This window comes from Chlamydotis macqueenii, chromosome 4, assembly GCF_036417535.1.
Source record: "Chlamydotis macqueenii isolate bChlMac1 chromosome 4, bChlMac1.mat, whole genome shotgun sequence".
Classification (NCBI taxonomy): Eukaryota; Metazoa; Chordata; class Aves; order Otidiformes; family Otididae; genus Chlamydotis; species Chlamydotis macqueenii.
In genome coordinates, this window is record NC_141559.1 from 14,364,226 (window position 1) to 14,383,693 (window position 19,468).

General features: G+C 40.7%; 1 protein-coding gene across 1 annotated transcript in view; it reads right to left on the reverse strand.

The window, feature by feature from the left end:
* Positions 1 to 19,468, reverse strand: part of INPP4B (inositol polyphosphate-4-phosphatase type II B) — a 339,134-nt gene that overhangs the window by 273,463 nt on the left and 46,203 nt on the right. The gene's annotated exons all lie outside the window — the stretch shown is intronic.

The following is a 19,468-nucleotide window of genomic DNA, read 5'->3' on the forward strand; positions in this document are numbered from 1 at the left end:
CAAGGACACATTATTGAATAAGGTATGAAAATTCATCCTACCCTTGGGCTAGCAATTTTTTTCAGGGGCAGGAGAGGTGCAAACACAAGAGAATGTGATCAATTCTTCTACAAGGTAGAGAGATCTGTTTTTCGCAACAAAGAAATTCAGAACATTTCAGGTATGAATTTACTTAAAGACCAGCATGTGACCCCACATCATGGAAAAGAAGTCAGACTAAAACTGTCAATAAGGAAAGAAATACAATACACCAGTGGACCTGAATGGGAACAGGGGAAATTTAAAATGCACCTCTACAGGATAAACAGTCAGTTTGGGTGCTCACTGCTGTATCCTGAAAGCTTTACGCAACTTCATGGATCAAATGCAGCCAGATCGCATAAAACACAAGTTGTGGGAAAACAGCTCCGCAGATCTTTTAGCATTATTTCTGCAATCTTCTTAAAGCTTAACATTTTATCAGTATATGTAACAGCCTAGAGCAAGCAAACAAGTTGGTAGCTATCCGTATCATCAGGTCAAGAGAAATTTGTTCAGGTGAAATACAAAGCTTTTCTGTCTGTCTTCAAGAAATAGACATTTTAATCCAAATTCAGATCAAGATCTTGGATGTTTTCTTGTGCCATTTCTGGCACTGTTGGCTAATCAATTGTTTTTATTAAAGTGTTCTGAATGCCTAAAAAAGTAATGCATTCATTTTATGATAAATATGCACAAATAATGTCTCAACAATTTTTTTTTGCCAATTTTTCCCCTGCCAGGACTGAAATTTATTAGAATCATAGAATGGTTTGGGTGGGAAGGGGCCTTCAAAGGTCATCTAGCCCAACCCCTCTGCAAGAAGCAGGGACACCTCCAACCAGATCAGGTTGCTCAGAGCCTCATCCAACCTGGCCTTGAATGTTTCCAGGGATGGGGCACCCACCACCTTTCTGGGCAACCTGTTCCAGTGTTCTACAACCCTCATTGTAAAAAAATTTTTCCTAATTTCCAATCTAAATCTACCTCCCTCTATTTTGAAACCATTACCCCTCGTCCTATCACAACTGGCCCTACTAAACAGCCTCTCCCCATCTTTCTTGTAGGCCCCCTTCAGGTACTGGAAGACCGCTATCAGGTCTCCCCGGAGACTCCTCTTCTCCAGGCTGAACAGCCCCAACTCTCTCAGCCTGTCCTCATAAGAGAGGTGCTCCAGCCCTCTCATCATCTTCGTGGCCCTCCTCTGGACCTTCTCCAACTGGTCCATGTCCTTCTTGTGTTGGGGGCTCCAGAACTGGACACAGTACTCCAGGTGGGGTCTCACCAGGGCAGAGTAGAGGGGGAGAATCACCTCCCTTGACCTGCTGGTCACACTCCTCTTGATGTAGCCCAGGATGCTGTTGGCCTTCTGGGCCGCAAGAGCACATTGCCTGCTCATGTTGAGCTTCTCATCCACCAGCACTCCCAAGTCCTTCTGCTCAGGGCTGCTCTCAATCCATTCTCCGCCCAGCCTGTATTTGTGCCTGGGATTGCCACGACCCACATGCAGGACCTTACACTTTGCCTGGTTGAACTTCATGAGTTTGGCACGGGCCCACCTCTCCAGCCTGTCAAGGTCCCTCTGGATGGCATCCCTCCCTTCCAGCATGTCAATGGCACCACACAGCTTGGTGTGATCGGCGAACTTGCTGAGGGTACACTCTATCCCACTGTCCATGTCGCCGACAAAGATGTTGAACAGGGCCGGGCCCAACACGGACCCCCTGAGGGATGACACTTGTGACCGGTCTCCACATGGACACTGAGCCGTTGACCACCACTCTCTGAGTGCGGCCATCCAGCCAACTCCTTATCCACCGAGTGGTCCATCCATCAAACCCATGCCCATAGTTTAGAGAGAAGGATGTCGTGGGGGACAGTGTCAAAATCTTTGCACAAGTCCAGGTAGATGATATCCATTGCTCATCCTTTGTCCACCAACCCTGTTACCCCATCATAGAAGGCCACCAAATTGGTCAGGCACGATCTGCCCTTGGTGAAGCCATGTTGGCTGTCACCAACCACATCCTTGCTCCTCATGTGCCTTAGCATGTTTTCCAGGAGAATCTGCTCCATGACCTTGCCAGGCACAGAGGTGAGGCTGACCGCCCTGTAATTGCCAGGGTCCTCCTTGTTCCCTTTTTTAAAAACTGGGGTTATGTTCCCTCTCTTCCAGTCATCGGGGACCTCACGAGACCGCCACGACTTCTCAAATATGATGGCCAGTGGCTTGGCAACTTCATCCGCCAGTTCCCTCAGGACCCGTGGATGGATCTCATCAGGTCCCATGGACTTGTGTATCTTCAAGTTTCTCAGATGTTCCCGAACCTGCTCTTTGAGTACAGTGGGCAGTTCTTCATCCTCGCAGTCCCCACTTGTGCCTTCCACAGCTTGGGTGGTGAGACAAGAGCCCTTATCAGTGAAGACCGAGGCAAAAAAAGTCATTGAGTATCTCAGCCTTCTCTATGTCCTGGGTAACCACGACATCGGTTTCCTTCTGGAGGGGGCCTACATTCTCCTTTTGTCCCCTGCATACCTATAGAAGCTTTCTTGTTGCTTTTTATATCCCTGGTCAGATTAAATTCTGTCTGGGCTTTAGCCTTCCTCACCCAATCCCTGGCCACTCGCACAGCCTCTTTGTAGTCCTCCCAGGCTACCTGTCTCTGCTTCCATCCTCTATAGGCTTTATTCTTCACTTTCAGTTGGTCCAGGAGCTCCTTGCTCATCCACACAGGCCTCCTGGCCTTTTTGCCCGACTTGTTCTTCATCAGGATGCACCTCTGCTGAGCTTGGAGGAGTTGCTCCTCGAATGTGGACCAACTTTCCTGGGCCCTTCTTCCCTCCAGGGCCGCCTCCCATGGCACTTGGCCCATCAGGTCCATGAAGGGGCCGAAGTTCACCTTCTTGAAGTCTAGGGCAGAGAGCTTGCCATGTAGTTTCCTCGCTGCCCCGTGGATCTTGAACTCCACTGTGTCGCGGTCACTGCAGCCAAGGCTGTCCTTCAGTTTCACATCCCCCACCAGCCCCTCCCTGTTGGTGAGCACAAGGTCGAGCATGGCACCCCTCCTTGTCGGCTCCTCTATCGCCTGCAGGAGGAAGTTGTCGTCCACGCATTCCAGGAACCTCGTGGACTGCCTGTGCCCTGCCGTGTTGTCTCTCCAACAGATGTCAGGGTGGTTGAAGTCCCCCATGAGGACCAGGGCTTGTGACCGTGAGGCTACTCCTATCTGGCTATAGAGCGCCTTGTCCGCTCTGTCCTCCTGGCCAGGCAGCCTGTAACAGACCCTCACTGTAACATCCCCTGTCCGTCCCCATCCTCTAATCTTGACCCATAAGCTCTCTGTCAGCTCCTCCTCCATCCCCAGGCGGAGCTCCACGCACTCCAGCCGGTAGCTGACGTAGAGAGCAACACCCCCTCCTCGTCTTCTTAAAAAGCCTATACCCCTCCATGTTGACACTCCAGTCGTACGAGTTGTCCCACCACGTCTCCGTGATGCCAACAAGGTCATAGCCCTGCTCGTGTGCATATTTTACTCTAGGAAATAAAGTATTAATTCTGTTAATGTTAGTATATGTATCTGAACAGTTTGCCAAAAAGTCAATGGATTAATATCATTATTTTTAAAAAACAATGGAAGAGTCATAGCTCAACTTTAAGTAAAATTATTTACAGTGAAGTAATTTATGAGTCTGCAAAGTGTGAACAAGCATCAGGCTGAAACTCAAAAGGAAAGTTTGTTACATCAGAAAATAGCAACACGAATTGTGCTGCCCAGACTGGATCAAAGGCTACCAGGTAAATCCATAAGATTTAGCTGCAGCCACAGGAGTCCAGGCCACAAAGGGAACCTGCCTAAGACAGACAACTAGCAAATTAGAGGACAACTATGCATGAAGATTTTTGCTGTGCCACTTGTCTCCATGAATACTAAACTACAAAACTGAAGAAAAAACAAACAAAAATCCTGGCCCTCTCCCCATACACAAAGACCTGTATGTCTGCAGAATCCCAGAGACACAAGCCTGGATGCTTTTTTGCTCCTTCCCCAGTCTCAGAGTTCCCAGGAGCAGTGGAAAGCTGTACGGACATACCTCAGGTCAGAGCAGAGAGGGCAAAGGACTGAGGCTTCACACATTCCAACATGGAAGTACGAGAAATTCTGAACTTCCTTCCAAGGCTTACATTTCTGAGTCTGTGACGCTATTTGGATATTTCTTGTCATTTCAAGATGATCAGTTTTAAAATGAGTAGGATTTTGCCAATCCACTATTTCTGGTTGAGGGCGGGTGGACAGACCAAAAGAACCCCCCCTCAAAAAAAAAAAAAAAAAAACCAAACCAAAAATCAAGCAAAAGCTTTATACTTGATTAGGAAGATGAGATAAGGAAAGAAACTGTATATTCTTCCTCATTTAAAATCCATCAGATAAAACTTAGCATATTTATTTGTATTGCCTTTCCTAAGACTGATCCTTCTTCCTCTGCAGAGAATAGTTTAAAGAAAATAATTTCTTTTTCAGAACCACGCAACATGTCAAATAAAAGCAAAATAAATTTTAAAAATTGCTTCTCTCCAGGCCACAGACTGCATAAGTTTTCTAGTAGAGGCTATCAAGCTTCTTCACAAAGGTCAAACTTCAGTGGTATTTAAACCCTCTGATTATTATTAATAGCCTGTGACTTAGCCCACGGTGCCTTTTCTATAATGTAATAGCCTTTCACAGCATTAACTCAGAGTGCCACACAGGACACAGATCTGCAGCAGTCCAGGTGGAGGGCTCAGCTGCCTTTCCACTAAGAGCCCACAAGCTTGCCCAAGACCCTGAGTGAACGTTTGGTAGCTGAAGACCAGGCTGCTACAGCAATGCTGCTGCCATCACGTCGAGCCAGTCAGCTACGCTTCCACTCACAAAATCTACGTACATACCTTTGGACTGCAGCGCGGACGGAGGGTCACACTTCTTCAGGCTTCTGTTGACACACATGTAATTCCCACCTGCCATTCTCCCCACTCTAGATTAAAGAATGATTTGAGAAGCTAGATAAATCGTTTAGTGTTAACACATAAAAAAAAACAATACGCTTTTTCCTTTGTTTCACATCTTTTTGAATAGATTAGATAAACACCCAAGTTTTAATAGTGATTGTTTAAGTATTAACTATTATTTCACCACAGGACTTCTGTTTGTGTCTTAGTTTCTCAGCACAGTTCTGAACTCTAAAATTAATTCAAAACATATAATATTATAACATATAAACCAGAGTTCTTTATTTTTTCCCACATGGAAGTTAACTGAAACTGTGAGAAAGAGGTGCAGCACAGCTTGTTCCAATCAGCACCAGAAAAATCTCAGACCCTGCCTGTTTAACACAATCATACTGTGATCACTGGTGGCTGCAAAAAGAAAGATTCCAATTCAAAACACAGCAAATACCAATACCTAAAAATCATTTTTAAACGTAAGATGGGTATTTAAAGTGTGCAGCAAGATTTGAAGGATCAATTATAAGGCTTTGCCTCCATGTATGTCAACATCATGGATCAGAAAAGAATGACTGGCAGGAGGAGAAAAAAAAGAAAAAACCCACAAACAAAAAAACACACCCCAACAAAAAAAAACCCTACACACCACAAAAAGACCAAACAAACAAAAACACACACAAAAAACCTCAGGGAACACAGAAGTACTTCCCATGAGCCTGACAGAAGTTGCCATATTCCTTAAAGAGAAACACAGAGGAAGTCAGGAATATTCTAAACAATAACTTGGCTTCTGGTAGCTGCCATGTGTTCAGCATTCCAGACAAGTCCTAACTCCTTAAACTTTGTATAAAATTTCCCAAAAGAAGAGAAAACAACAAAGCCAATACATATAAAAAGAGGATGGACACATCTAGGAAAGCTATACCACCCTAATGCTTCTTCCTCCCCATTTTATTCTGTCTTCAGCTATTTTCACTTTAAAAAAAAAATATAATAAAAAAAGCATTTCCTTACTGCTGCGTATATCTCAGAATTAATCTGCTTTTTAATAAAATTTTTAGTTGCTCAAGATGGCTATACATAGCTATTAAAATCATGTTGAGCAGAGTGGAATCTATCAAAGCTTTGATAAAAGCCATACCAAGTAACACTGATTACTTACTAGACCATTGATAAAAAAAAAAAAAAGTCTTGCACCTCAAACACAGAAAATCTCACCAGTAAGAACTGATTGCACACTGTGTTTATTTCTGAAATCCTTTTTAAAATGCCAAATGTATTGGCCTCTTACTGAATCCCATTATGTCCTCGGACAATGTTGACATTAATCCTCAAACACGTCCCATTAGAGTTTAAGTCTGTTTATTTAACCTTCCTATGTATCCAGGAGATATCCATAAAATCAAAGATTGTCAGCTAAATGTAGTTTCACCTACTAATTTTGAAATGTGTGTTCCTAGTTACTTTAGAAAAATGGAGGGATTTTTATAATTTTCTTAAAGGAAAATTTGATTTTTTTTTCCTTCCACTTCAAATTTGTAGCACATCAACAAGTCATCATCATCAAAATAACACCTGCAACAAAGGAAACTGAGTTAACAGCTGCAGATTCTTCATAATTATTGGTAAATCTGCTCAACAAAGTAGTAGAGCTGCATCCGTAATCCCTACTCCAATGAAATCAAACCACCTGAAGCTGGTAGGACATTGGAGCTTATCACTCAGGTACCGTGCTGCGGTAGTATCTGCAATGCATTTAACAGAAATAGAATTAATTGTCATCCTCTAAAGAGCTGATCCATTAGCACTGGTGTGTTAGGCTGTGATAAAAAGGAGACATCACTGGTAATGCTGAGGCTTATCTTGTCTCATGGGAATACTTAGAATGTTCTTATATTAGGAAAGCTTTTATACCCTTCTGAAACAGTACATAGATGTCTATTTTTGCTTCACAAGCTTTTGTCTTCCGTATCTGTTCTATTCTTTATAAATATTGCTCTAGAAGAAAGGTCAGTGGCAAATGTCTACAGATACATTCAATATCGGACAGATTTTTCAAATAGTCAAGACAAGACAAGGTCTAAGAACTTGAGTATGCATAGAACAAACTAAAGGCCAAATGCATGTGATTAAAGAAGAAACTCACACAAAACAAAAACACACCATCAAAAAACCACCAAGGCATTAACTCTCAGTAAAAATTCCAGCTAAGAAAAAAAAAAACAACAAAAAAAAACCAAAAAAAAACCAAAACCCAGCCAACCCACAACCACACAACCAAACTCTCCCAAAGCTAGCAATTCTTTCTAATGTATCAGATCTCCCATGGTTTCTCTCTTCCTATAAAAGAAAATGGAGTATGCATGACTTCAGCTACAGATTGGTTTCCCCACCTTTCACTTCTGAATTTCTGTTAGGTAGCTACAATAAAGATCTAAGCATCATCAAGTGCAAGTTTTTGATTAATTTACGTAATATTTTCAGGTTTTTTTTTTAAATAAGTGTTTAACTTACTCTAAAAAACTAAAGTTAGGTTAATAACCTGGCCAATCCTTGCCTGTGGTACCAATCTTCTACAAGCAGGTACATAATAATAGATTTCAAATCTTGCTATTGAAGAAATCCTCTGTACTGGACAAATTGGTAGAAATTATAACACTGAATGAAATAAGAGAAACTTACAAAAATAAAATAATAACATGAAGGTAAATAGTTAACAGGTTTTGTACAAATCACATGTCACAAACGTATTAGTGTTATCAGAAGCATTGCTGTAGCATACTTTTTTTTTTAATAAGTTTTACAAGGTCCTTGACCAATTGCTTGGAAAAATTACACTGCAAAGTCATAAACAGCAGATGTTTTGCATTAATAGATGCGCAGGAACAAGGATGTGCAGAGTGACATGGCAACATTTGCTAATGCAAACAGAAGACTCAAACCTGAAACTGAAGGCAAAGTTACAGGCTCTCAGTATCCTCACTAAGTAACAAAATATTAAATAAAATTCAGTGCTGGTACGTGTGAACTATCAAATATTTAGCAAAACATATAACCACCTTTATAACATTGGACTTAAAATTAGCTATCACCACTCAGTAAATAAGTTCTGGTGGCACTGTGGAGAATTCAGCTCAGTTCTCAGGGTTGGTGAGAAAAATAAATGCACCAGTAAATAGCAGTGCTTAGGAGAAGGCACTGTTTTGTCCTCAACAGTCATTAGTAGCTGCTGACAAACGAAATGAGAGGCTAGAATAGCACTACAGCCTTTCTTATAAGTTAGAAGCACTCAACTTATTCAGGGAAAAGTAAAATCTCATTACATCTCAGAGTGAGAGACAAGTATAAAAAAAACCATCATTTTGCTTGTTGGCACAGCCAGGAGCCTGTGGAAGCATGGCTACCCTTCTTTATCTAGAAGGTCCACTGTCTATGGATCTCCAGTACTAGGAGGTTGCTATCTAGCTGACCTCCTCTTTCCCTCCCGATCCCACAACCATCCTAAAACACCTTCTGGTCCCAGAAGGTGTGACCGGGACCTTGTCCTCACTACGCTCATTCCTATGCTGATATCAAGATGACCCCTAGAAGTCATCCCTGATCCCTACCACAACCAAGTCATGGCAGCTGGGCTACAGTTAGGCCCTCAGGAAGAGGAAAACACTCCCTCCCTGAAGTAGTTTTCAGCAGCCATAGCACATCCTCCTAAGCCAGCCCTGCTCAGACAGGCAGAAAAGAAAGGATGTGAGCAGAAAAAAAACCAACCCTTTATGCTTCTCTTCCTAGAAGCAAAGATAGTGCAGCATAGACCAGGCTGCCCTCAAACTTGAGAGCCACTGCAGTAGCAAGCACTAGAGAGGGAAAAAAAGTTAGGATCACCTGGGAAGCAATTGAAGGAGCAGCACCCTGATGTATGTATGCATATGCGTGACTCCTCTCCTCCCTTCTGCTAAATACAGCCTTCACTAACGGTGAGGCAAGCACAGACTGGTCAGATGATCTTCTTTGATGGTACAAGGGGCTCTACCTGCAAATTCCTTGGCCTGGCTGGCATCAAGCAAGCAGCTGCAAGATGACTCTAGCCTGTACATATACTCCTCTGGCTTCCGTTCTTCCCTCATCATTCTGCTCATAAAAGTCTGAACTGAGGTTAATCAGCAGCCCCTGGCTTCAAAATCCTGCTTTAGGCCAAAAATAAAAGCCAGTTTTGCCCTCAGTGAATTACTTCAGTAGAAAGTTTTTTCTTAGGATTAGTTAATATTAGCATAAGATGTTCATTTGGCTGGTAACCTAAAACTGTTACCTGAAGAGATTGCTGCTGCCATCTACTGACAGCTTCCATCATAAGCAAAATACAAAGCAACTTAAGAAGAATTCTATAGATTCAGTAAGATTCAATAAAGAAAAGCCCAGAATGCACACACTGGCAGTCAGGGTACGTTATTTATCCAACAGGATAATGAAGCATGAATAATACTTCATATCAGACACAGACCCCTTTCAGTGAAGGAAGAGTTTAACAACAGTATGCTGACAAACTGGTTTAATGCCTTTATACAGAAGAAAAGCAATGTAACCCATTTTTTTTGGGGGTGGGTTTTGTTGGTTTGTTTGTTTTGCTTTTTAAATAAAAGGCGAGGGATTCTTCCTTTGAGTACTAGTCAACCCAACACTACAGAAATGTAGGTATACCTTTTCAAAGATCAATCTTTAACTTTCACAACATTTTCTCTGAGGAGTAATATCCCCATTCAGATTAACATAATGAGAAGTGCCAGTTCTGTGCTTGGTTTGATATAGTTTTATCTTCCTACAGGGCTCTTCACTGGACTGCATTGAAGTGAAACAGCTTCACAGGCCCAGCAGCATTTCCAGCTACAGCCAACACCAATTTCAAAACCAAACCAAACCATTTCCACAACTCCCTTCAGTGCAAATTCACAGACTGCAGCAGGAGTTGTCTCTTTGTGTAGCATGTTAATTCACTGGTATTATTAGCCTTCCTCCATCCCTACCTTTTTTTTCATATGTTAAGCTAATATTCAATGATGTAACTGCCAAGTATTTTAGTTGCAGTCTGCTCAGCAGTTGTGCACAGATTTTCAAAGGCTTTTTTGTTTCCAATATAGCCATCAGGCCTTCTCTCACCAAAACCAGACAGCTCTAAGAGCCGTCTCTAAAAACTGTAGCTCGTATCCTGAAAATTGTCACCCAAGTCTCACAAAACAGCTATGGAAGCTAATAGAGTCCTTATCTTGCAAACATGTCAAATAGCGAACGCATACTCAGCCCCAGGACTCTCTGCAGCCATGCATGAAGCTGTCCAACAAAAACATCTGCCAGACCCCACACTCTTTGAGAACCACCACAGGGTTCACTGCAGAGCCAAGACAGAACTGCACAGGGATGCTCTACAACCTTTTGTTAAATACAGTTACCTACACAATTATCTATTCTAAACAAAAGTGGTGCTTGATTACAGCCAATTATGTAGTTGTAACATATGCAATTCCATATATTATGCAATTATAACATACCCACAACCCAGCTAATTCCATTAGATAACACTTACAGATTCAGTGATTTGCTGATATTAAATGTTTATACATATCACCAGAGCATTTACAAACACAGATTAAGGACCACAGGACCCTATGATATTATGCACAGTATAAATACAGAACATAGATGTTAAACCACTAGAAAGTCAGAGAGTTTAAATACCACACATATGCAAGCTCACATCAGCCAACAGGAGAGTCAATGAAGATTTTAAGAAATGGCATTATCAGTCAACTTCTTGTAAGCATCATAGCAAAGAAGATTTGTTAAGGCAGAACTTAGAGAAAGAAAATGACATTACACTTTTTAGTAAGCATCTTGTTTTAGTACTTCCTTGTTGGTTTCACAGATCTATAAAAGAAGGCTTTGTGTGCTGGACACAGCTCAGAATCAGAACAACTTTAAACAAAGTACCCTACCTGTTCTTGAGACTGGGAAAAATCTTCAGAGTGAAAACAAAGAGCTTACAAAAGGAAGGATGCAAGAGTCAGATGCAAAGACTAACAGTCAAAAAAAAAAAAAAAAAAGCCTAGGAAAATTGGTTTTGCAAGAGCTCTAACGGATATAACCAAATCTCATCTTTCCCAATATCAGGAGAAGGATATTTCCTTAAATGAAAACACAGAATAAGATTATCCCTGTCCAGAGTTTTAGGCAATAGAAAGATGGCAAGTGTGGCCTATCAAAAAAAAAAAAAAAAAAAAGTGCAAAACACAGACATAGCAAGAACAGGAATATACAGAAACACATTCCTGTTGAAAGCAATGCTAAAAATGGTATGAGTAGCAGGAAGAGAAGTGATGTGTGCTTCAGCCATCAAAAGCAATGGGACGAAGAACTTGACAGGAAAGATTAAGCAGCTGTTTGATTCCCGCTGAAATTGAATTCATGGCTAAATGCACAGGAAGAGGTCTCTGAAAGGCAAGATGAAAGCGTAGTTTGGACAAACAGGTATTGACGCAGATGTAGATGCAGTTCAGTACTGAAGAATATGCAGTCTTAAGTTACATTTTTCTCACACGTGCTTAAACTCTAGGTACAGCACATCATGAATGCCCCAAAAGAATAAAGTCGAAGGAAGGTGTTGAGAATGACCAGGAGAAAATGAAGTCACAGTCAGAGGGTGAGCTAGCATTGGAAGTGATAGACAGTTGCATGAACAAGAGAAATGCTGCTTAGCTCTCGTTTGGATGAGGTTATTCAAAGGAGAAGACTGTTCTGTAGAGTGCAAGGGACAGTAACAGGACCAGGGAGGATACTGGGATGGAGACGCAATGGGTGACACTGTAAACAAAGCAGTAATAGACTTCAGATTGCAAAGACAGGAACGGGCACAGCTGGGGAAGCAGGCAGGTCAAGGAGGGGTAGACAAAAAAAAAAAAAAAAAAAGATTAAAGCATGCTTATACCATTAAAAAGCTAAAGGAACGGAAGACATTATAGCACAAGTTAAGCAGGAGATGAAAGAAGAAAACCAGGAGACAGCATGGAATTATCAAGGCAAGCATAAGTTATAAGAAAGGTCTGTCTGACAGCAGTGGAATAGAAGGGAAGGCTTCACTATCTGGAGAGCAAGGCAGTAACATCTGGAGGCAGGAAGGAGAAGGAGCAAGATAAATGAGGGAATCAAAGATGGCAAAAAGGCAGTAGGGCTTGCCAGGATCCTGTTAAGCCAGGAGAAAAAGAGATATAAAGTCTGTCAGTTCATAGTAAAAATGGGAGCAAATAATTATTCTCATTACTCTATGATTATAAATTGCATTTTCAAGTACTATCGGAAAGTAGCTGACAACTGTCAGCACATGTACCTCAGTGGCACTGCGCAGACTCTCAGCAACAAAAGCTCAGTGTGCCCTTGCCACCTCAAGGAGACACGGCATTCTTCTGTCACTGGGCCTGCAGTGGTCTGCAGGACTCCTAAAATATATGGGTCTGAGTCAGCACTACAACTGCTTTGGAGAAACAGCTACTGAGGAAATCAAGTGTTACACTTGTCTACTTACTGTTCTGCCCCAACCGTCCCAGACAACGTCATGCTCCCCACATTATCTCTTCATGAGCAGTGTGAAGACAGCAGCTTCCTCCATCCTAACACTACATTGGCATGTACATTATGCTTAGTGGGATTTTAAAGCTAGAGTTTATTGCATTCAACTAGCGTAGAGTTCCCTGCATAGCATTCTTCCAATCCAATATGGCTAAAAACACCAAGTCTTGAAAAAAAAAATCTGCTATTTAAGTTAAGGCATGCAAAAAAATATGTATTCTAAAATGCCTTTACAGTATAACATGAGGGGCAACACAACTGGTTATTTAAAAATAGGCTCAGCATAAGTAAGGGACTTCAAATATACACAAGGTATCTCACCGACTCAAACACACAACTACGGTAACAGGACACAATACCTTACACTAAGGCAACATCCCTTCTCTCAATGCAATCAAATTCATTTGAGTTCTTAATGGAACACTGCTTGATATTTAACTTAAGTATATGCACGTGTGTATTGTTATATACATATAAAAACCTCATTCCAACAGTAAGAAGACATCCCACATCTCAGGTGCAGGCAGAAGTACACACAACATTGGGGCTAAAAAAAGCTCAGAAACACACAGAGACTTTTGAGCCATGTAAGGGGTGATACGGCTTCCAGATCTGCCTACGTCACAGTCAGGTAATTTTCTGCTTTGTTCTCCATTTAGCACACTTCCTACTGTAAATCAAAATCTTACCATCACAGCAACAACAGATTTCTCTGACATATATTGCAGATGTAAATTCACTTACCTGCTTCTCAGCTTACAGACACTGTAAAACATGGTTATAACCAGTATCATACATGTAGTATTTAGCGAAAAAACACATCAGCAATGACATTTAATCCCAAAGCAATGCTACAGAGTGCAGCAACACTTATTCTGCCTGCTCAGACCTTAACACTTCAACTGATACAGAGCATGCTCTCGAAAATTGAAATCACTGCTGAAAAATGGTTTATAAAAAGTACATCCTTAGCCAGAAGAGACACTTTTATTTCAAGATGCCCTGGAGAGATCACTGATTTACAGAATGCTAAGCCACACACACAGAGAAGCTCCATTGTCTGACAGACCAGAAAAGGCTCCACAGCTTCAATATAAAGCAATCTTACTCTGGAAGAATATTTAAAAGATATCAAATTGGAAAGGAAAATACTAAAGCCATACAGCTATGCTGAAATGCTGAAGATATGTTGTGTATGTCTGCCTGACTGCATAAAAGATTCACTGACACATTCTCACATTTTTATAGCAGAACTTACATACAACTATGCCGTGAAAACCTGAATAACATCTTCTCAGCTGCATTATAATGTAATTCACATCAGAACCTCAGAAGTATGTCATTATTCTATTATTTCTACCTATTGATTTATGAGTCAATCTGAAATCTTACTTTGAGGCTTTTCTGCCAACAGTTAATAATACATTACATTTGTGATAAATGCTGTAACAACATAATTTATGTTAAGCTTTCACAAACATTGCAAGAAAGCTTGTGATTATTGACAGAATAACCATTTAGATTTTCTCATTAATCTTGTCTACAAAAATCTTAAGCCCAACAATGCATTTGGTTTAAGGAAAGGTAATTCATCACAAGACAAGTCTCAAAATATTCACCACCTTTTACTTAATTCTCTCTGGCATTACATGTCTTACAGCACTCCAATTTACACCTGTGGAGTTTAGAGTCTGTCATTTCTTCAATATAAATCCCTTGGGTTTAGGAGGTTAGGATACAATCATATAAATTCACTATAGTACGAACATGCCATTCAAGTTTGCTACCACAACACTGTTTAAGATTAGGGGCGGGGAACAAAAAAAACACGCAGGTTTTATAATTTTATGTGTGGAATATGACTGCTAATGTAAGATACTTTCAGCACTCGTAACAGCTTTTATTTTAAATACAGTCATCCATACAACTAACCTTCTTTCCTTCTACATGATGGTTTTTTTAAAAAAATCAATACGTTATAAAAGTCTTAAAAGGCAACCTTTCACACACAAAAGCAGCACAAGTTTATTGAGCCAGTGCTTGGACAAACTGACCTAATAGATTGGAATGGTTACCTTCACAGGATCATTAAACACAACCTAAGAAAGATTTACACAATAGATGTTAATGACTCTCCTCGAGAATCCACTACAGACTATTGATTAAAAATCCTTTTTAAAATAAATTCCTAAACACATATTCAAAAATAAGCAGGAATGTCAAAATGTTTACTCAATAAAACATAATGGGGCCCTCTGGAGCTATTACTGAGGTGCAAAAACACGATTGTACTTTTTAGTGTATCCTTTTATGTGTAGATTGCAAAGTAATTTACAAAATTGTCTAAATATCAGCATTTCCATTTGGTAATATTACTATACAGGAAAATGAACCACAGATGGGTTAGGTAGCTTCTTTCTTTACTTCAGTAGCAATCACTCCAAATTCACACATACCTAGCAATAACAATTTAGGGTTTGTTTGTTTGTTTGTTTTTTAACCAGAGGTGTGAGAGGTAGGAGGGGAAAACAAACAAACAAAAAAGAAATCCAGCCCTGAAGTGCCTGAATTGGCATGAGGATTAAAAGAGATTGAGAAAAAATAAAGTAATTTGTTCACGCCTGGGGGAGGTGGGGGGGGGAACAACAACAAGAAAACAAAACCACACAAACTTATTCTGAAGGACCTACAAAAAGAAAACAAGGAAATGACACAGCATGACATTTGACATAAACATATGTACTGTTCTTCAAGGAAAAAAAAAATACATGAGAAAACCATCACCATAAATTCTGATCTGTAATTAAAAACAAACCCAGTACACAATACTGCAATCCCCAAAGAGATCTGAAACGTCTAATACGAAGTCCCCTCCTATGTCAATGAAAAAAAGGCACACAAGTGTACAATACTTACTATATGCATCAGCAATTGCTACCCAGCAATCTTCCTCCCCAATTCCCACTCACATGATTTTTGGAAGAAGGTACCTCCCAGGCTGGAATTGGGTAGAATCCAAGTAAATTATGCACTACCACATACTTTAGGGTGAAGTACATACTGTTTTCTAGTTCAAAATCATAACTGTTTTGAAAACATTATCTAATAATACTATTTAAGAATTTTGGACTAGGATCGATAAGAACTGCTCCATAACGTCAAACTTTTCTCTGAAAACTGCCATGCACAAGGTGCCCTCGCCCTGTCACACTGCTAATCACAGCTTTAGGGAGCACAGTTTCATAACTACTGTGTTCAAAAGCATCGTCTACTGACTGTGTTCCATAGGATGCAAGTGCAAACACCTGCCACATCCTAGGAAGCGGACAGAAAGCCCACACACATAAACTCAAGGTTTTAGGACTTCACACAGGAAAGTATTAACAATCTACAGTTCCCACAGGGGACTGTATCTGTAGTTGGTTGACGCTGGCAGGCTGGCAGCCACCTACACAGCTGCTCTCTCAGTCCCCCTCCACAACAGGGCTGGGGGAGAAAATAAAAATTAAAAGCTTATGGATCACGGTAAATTCACTTACTAATTACCATCATATGCAAAACAAACTCAATCTGAGGAAAATTAGTTTAGTTATTGCCATTTAATATAGAGTTGGATGATGAGAAATGAAGACAAAAAAAACTAAAATAGCTTCCCCTCACCCTCCTTTTCCTAAGGCTTAACTTCATTCCTTCGTTCTCAACTCCTCTACCTCCTCCTTCCTACCCCGCAAGTGGCACAGGGAGGATAAGGAATGGGGCTGCAGTCAGCCCATAACACTTCCTCTCTGCTGCTCCTTCCCTCTCACACTTTTCCCCTGCTTCAGCATGGAATCCCTCCCACAGGCTCCAGAACTTGAAGACCTGCTCCAGCATGGCTCCTCTCCACAAGCTACAGTTCCTGCCAAGAGAACCTGCTCTGGCGTGGGCTGGCTATAGGCTGCAGATCATTCAGGGCATATCCACCTGTTCCAGCATGGTCTCCTCCACAGACTGCAGGAAAACACCTGCTCCTGCACCTGGAGACATCCTTCCTCTCCTCCTCCTCTGACCTCAGTGCTTTCAGGGCTGTTTCTCACACTTCCTCACTCGCTGTGCAGCATTCTCCCAGAGGCAGCACCTGCTTCCCTGATGGGCACAGCTGTGTCCTGTGGTGGGTCTGTTGCAAAGCCCCTCACCTTTTCTCCAAGGCCACTCCTGCAGACCCCTCACTACCGTAATTTTGCCACCAATACAACATGGCAGGGAATCAAAAAAAAAAAAAAACAAAAAAAAAAACAAAAAAAACCAAACAAAAAAAAAAAACACAAAAAAAACAACACCACCAAAAAAAAAAACCCAAACCAAAAAAACCCAGAATAACAACAAAAAATTTCAAACCCACCCATCTCCCCCCCACACACACACACAAAACCACACACAGACACCACACTGAAGTCTACACAGGAAAAAAAAAGTTTCACTAACACTCGCAGATACTGGATTGTGCCTCAGGCCTACAAGTAGGTTTACTTGTTAGCCCACTTGAAGTCCAAAATCACCAACTCCACTGCTAGACCAAGGAAAAGAAATGTCTTTAACACACCTAATAGGTTATTCTGCTGCATTCAAATATGATTAAGTGGAGGAATATATAACTTTTTTCTCGCCCTACACTGAAAACATACTGCCACACTAAAGATTTACAGCACAGATAAGTCCAGAAGCATACTTAGCAATTTCATAGACAAGATTCTTTTTATACAAGTCGTGTAATTTATGTGCATTTGAACTAGAATGAGTCTGTCATTAAACCGTAAGCATTTGTACATGCAGACATGCATGTGCCTCTGACAGCAATTAATGGATAGCAGCAAGTTGGTCTTCATTTCATGGCAGTGACTTTGGGAGTTAACTGTTCAGTATTCAGATGAGCTTCCAAAACATCAGAGTTACTTTTCTTCCATGTCAAGTCATATGCCAAGTCAGGTTCCAGCAACAAAAACAGGAACACAGCTTCATCAGCACTGTTCTGGGCACATCTTCCACACACTACATTTCCTCAATTAGCAGAGGTTTCAGTAGGATATTAAAAAGCAGAAAAATGGCAACTATGCTTATTTAAAATGCTTAATAACTTTTACTATAGCATTTTTTGTTGTTGTTTATTACACTGGCAAACTACATTCTCAGAATTCAAACTATGACTTCCTATATCAGGTATCTGCTTCAGATTTCTACAATGACACAAGGAAAAAAAAAATACAGGGTACATTCCCTTCTGTCCTCACAGCACACAAATTGCTCTGTTTTTACTTAGCATGCCTATAAACTGCATCCTTTGAAACAGGGATTTGAGAGTCAAGAGAGATAAGTCTTCATCAAAGAAGTTATCCTTTATTGTATCCAACAGATGAAACCACTGAAAATGTTCATTTTACAAATTCCTAGGATATAAGCTGACTAGGAAGTGCTACATCATTTGACTTGATCTATTGTAAGTCACTGCCCTTTAATCACTCACTGGTCTCTGTACTGAGCCTAGTAAGTTGTGACATTTTAAAACTGAGCACCCAATATATCTAACCTTGGTTTCAGTGGCCACTTATCATATGATCATCATTTGATTTCATCTAATTTGAGATTCCAAGTTTTTTTTTTTATTGTGACCTACCTAAATAAAGTACCTGATAAAATCACCTTTTGAGAACATTTTGACAATTATCAAGTCAGTCACCAGTCAGTCCTCTTTCTGATAAGCTCAAATTTGTCAGATCTCCTGGTTGCCCTCCATAACTTCTGCAAATTTTGAATACTTCTTTAAACAAGAAAGCCAGAATGAGATGCAGTTTTCTAGCAAAGACCTACACAGAGATAAAAATCACTCACCTAACTATTTAGCTGGTTCAATCAAACCACAACATTTCAATTGGAATTCCCATTTGTTCACTGCAAACCTAAGTAATCTCAGTAACAAGCCACTAATTCATGTCTCATCCTCCAAGTTTCTCAAAATACAGCTTTGCATTTGAACAGTCTCAGTTGACCTAGTTGGACCAGCAACTCAACCAACCCACTGAGATTGCCACATATTCCTCATTCCATTCATTTACGCATTAAAAAACATGCCTCTCAAAAAGCATCATACACCATATGAACCTGAGTAGCAATCCACACAAAACCCACTAGTCTAGTAACACTGGCTCTGGAAATTTAGAGAACTAAACCGATAGCTACATTTTATTTCAGCAAAACTCTCCTACTCCTCTCTTCGCAGCTGCAAAGTTGATCACAATATTTCCTGAAACTGTTTTACAAAGTGCCAGCAGCTCCCATGAAAATAGGACAGTTGGAGGAACACGGATCAGAAAAGAGTCATTTGAAGCTCAAAGTCCTTCACTAAAAATAGTCTCTGCAAGTCGCACAGCAGAATGGTAATATATGCAACAAAGGGGTGGCCATGAGCTTGCCTTCACCTACGTAAAACTTGCTGGTCCTTTTAACACTCCAGGGAATACAGCCATATGAAACTCAAACGAGAGAAACCTTTATGTCATACTGTCATTTTGTTTGCATACATACAGAAATCACATGCTCCTCAACAGTGCTTTGAAAGCAAATATTGCTTTAAAAGTATACCATATGTGCACACTCATCACTATATTAAAATAAACCACTATGCCATATTGAAAAAACCTTTCAAACAGAATATACAATCTGTCAGGCAGTTCTATCATTTCTGTTCAACTGCTGGTCCACATAGTGTAAAAATTTCAAGGGGCCAACTATAAAATACTTACTGTTAACAGGCAAGCATCTCAAGCTTCATACTACTCTGTTCTTTACAATCCAGTGCTATTTTCAGACAATCACAGAAGCAGT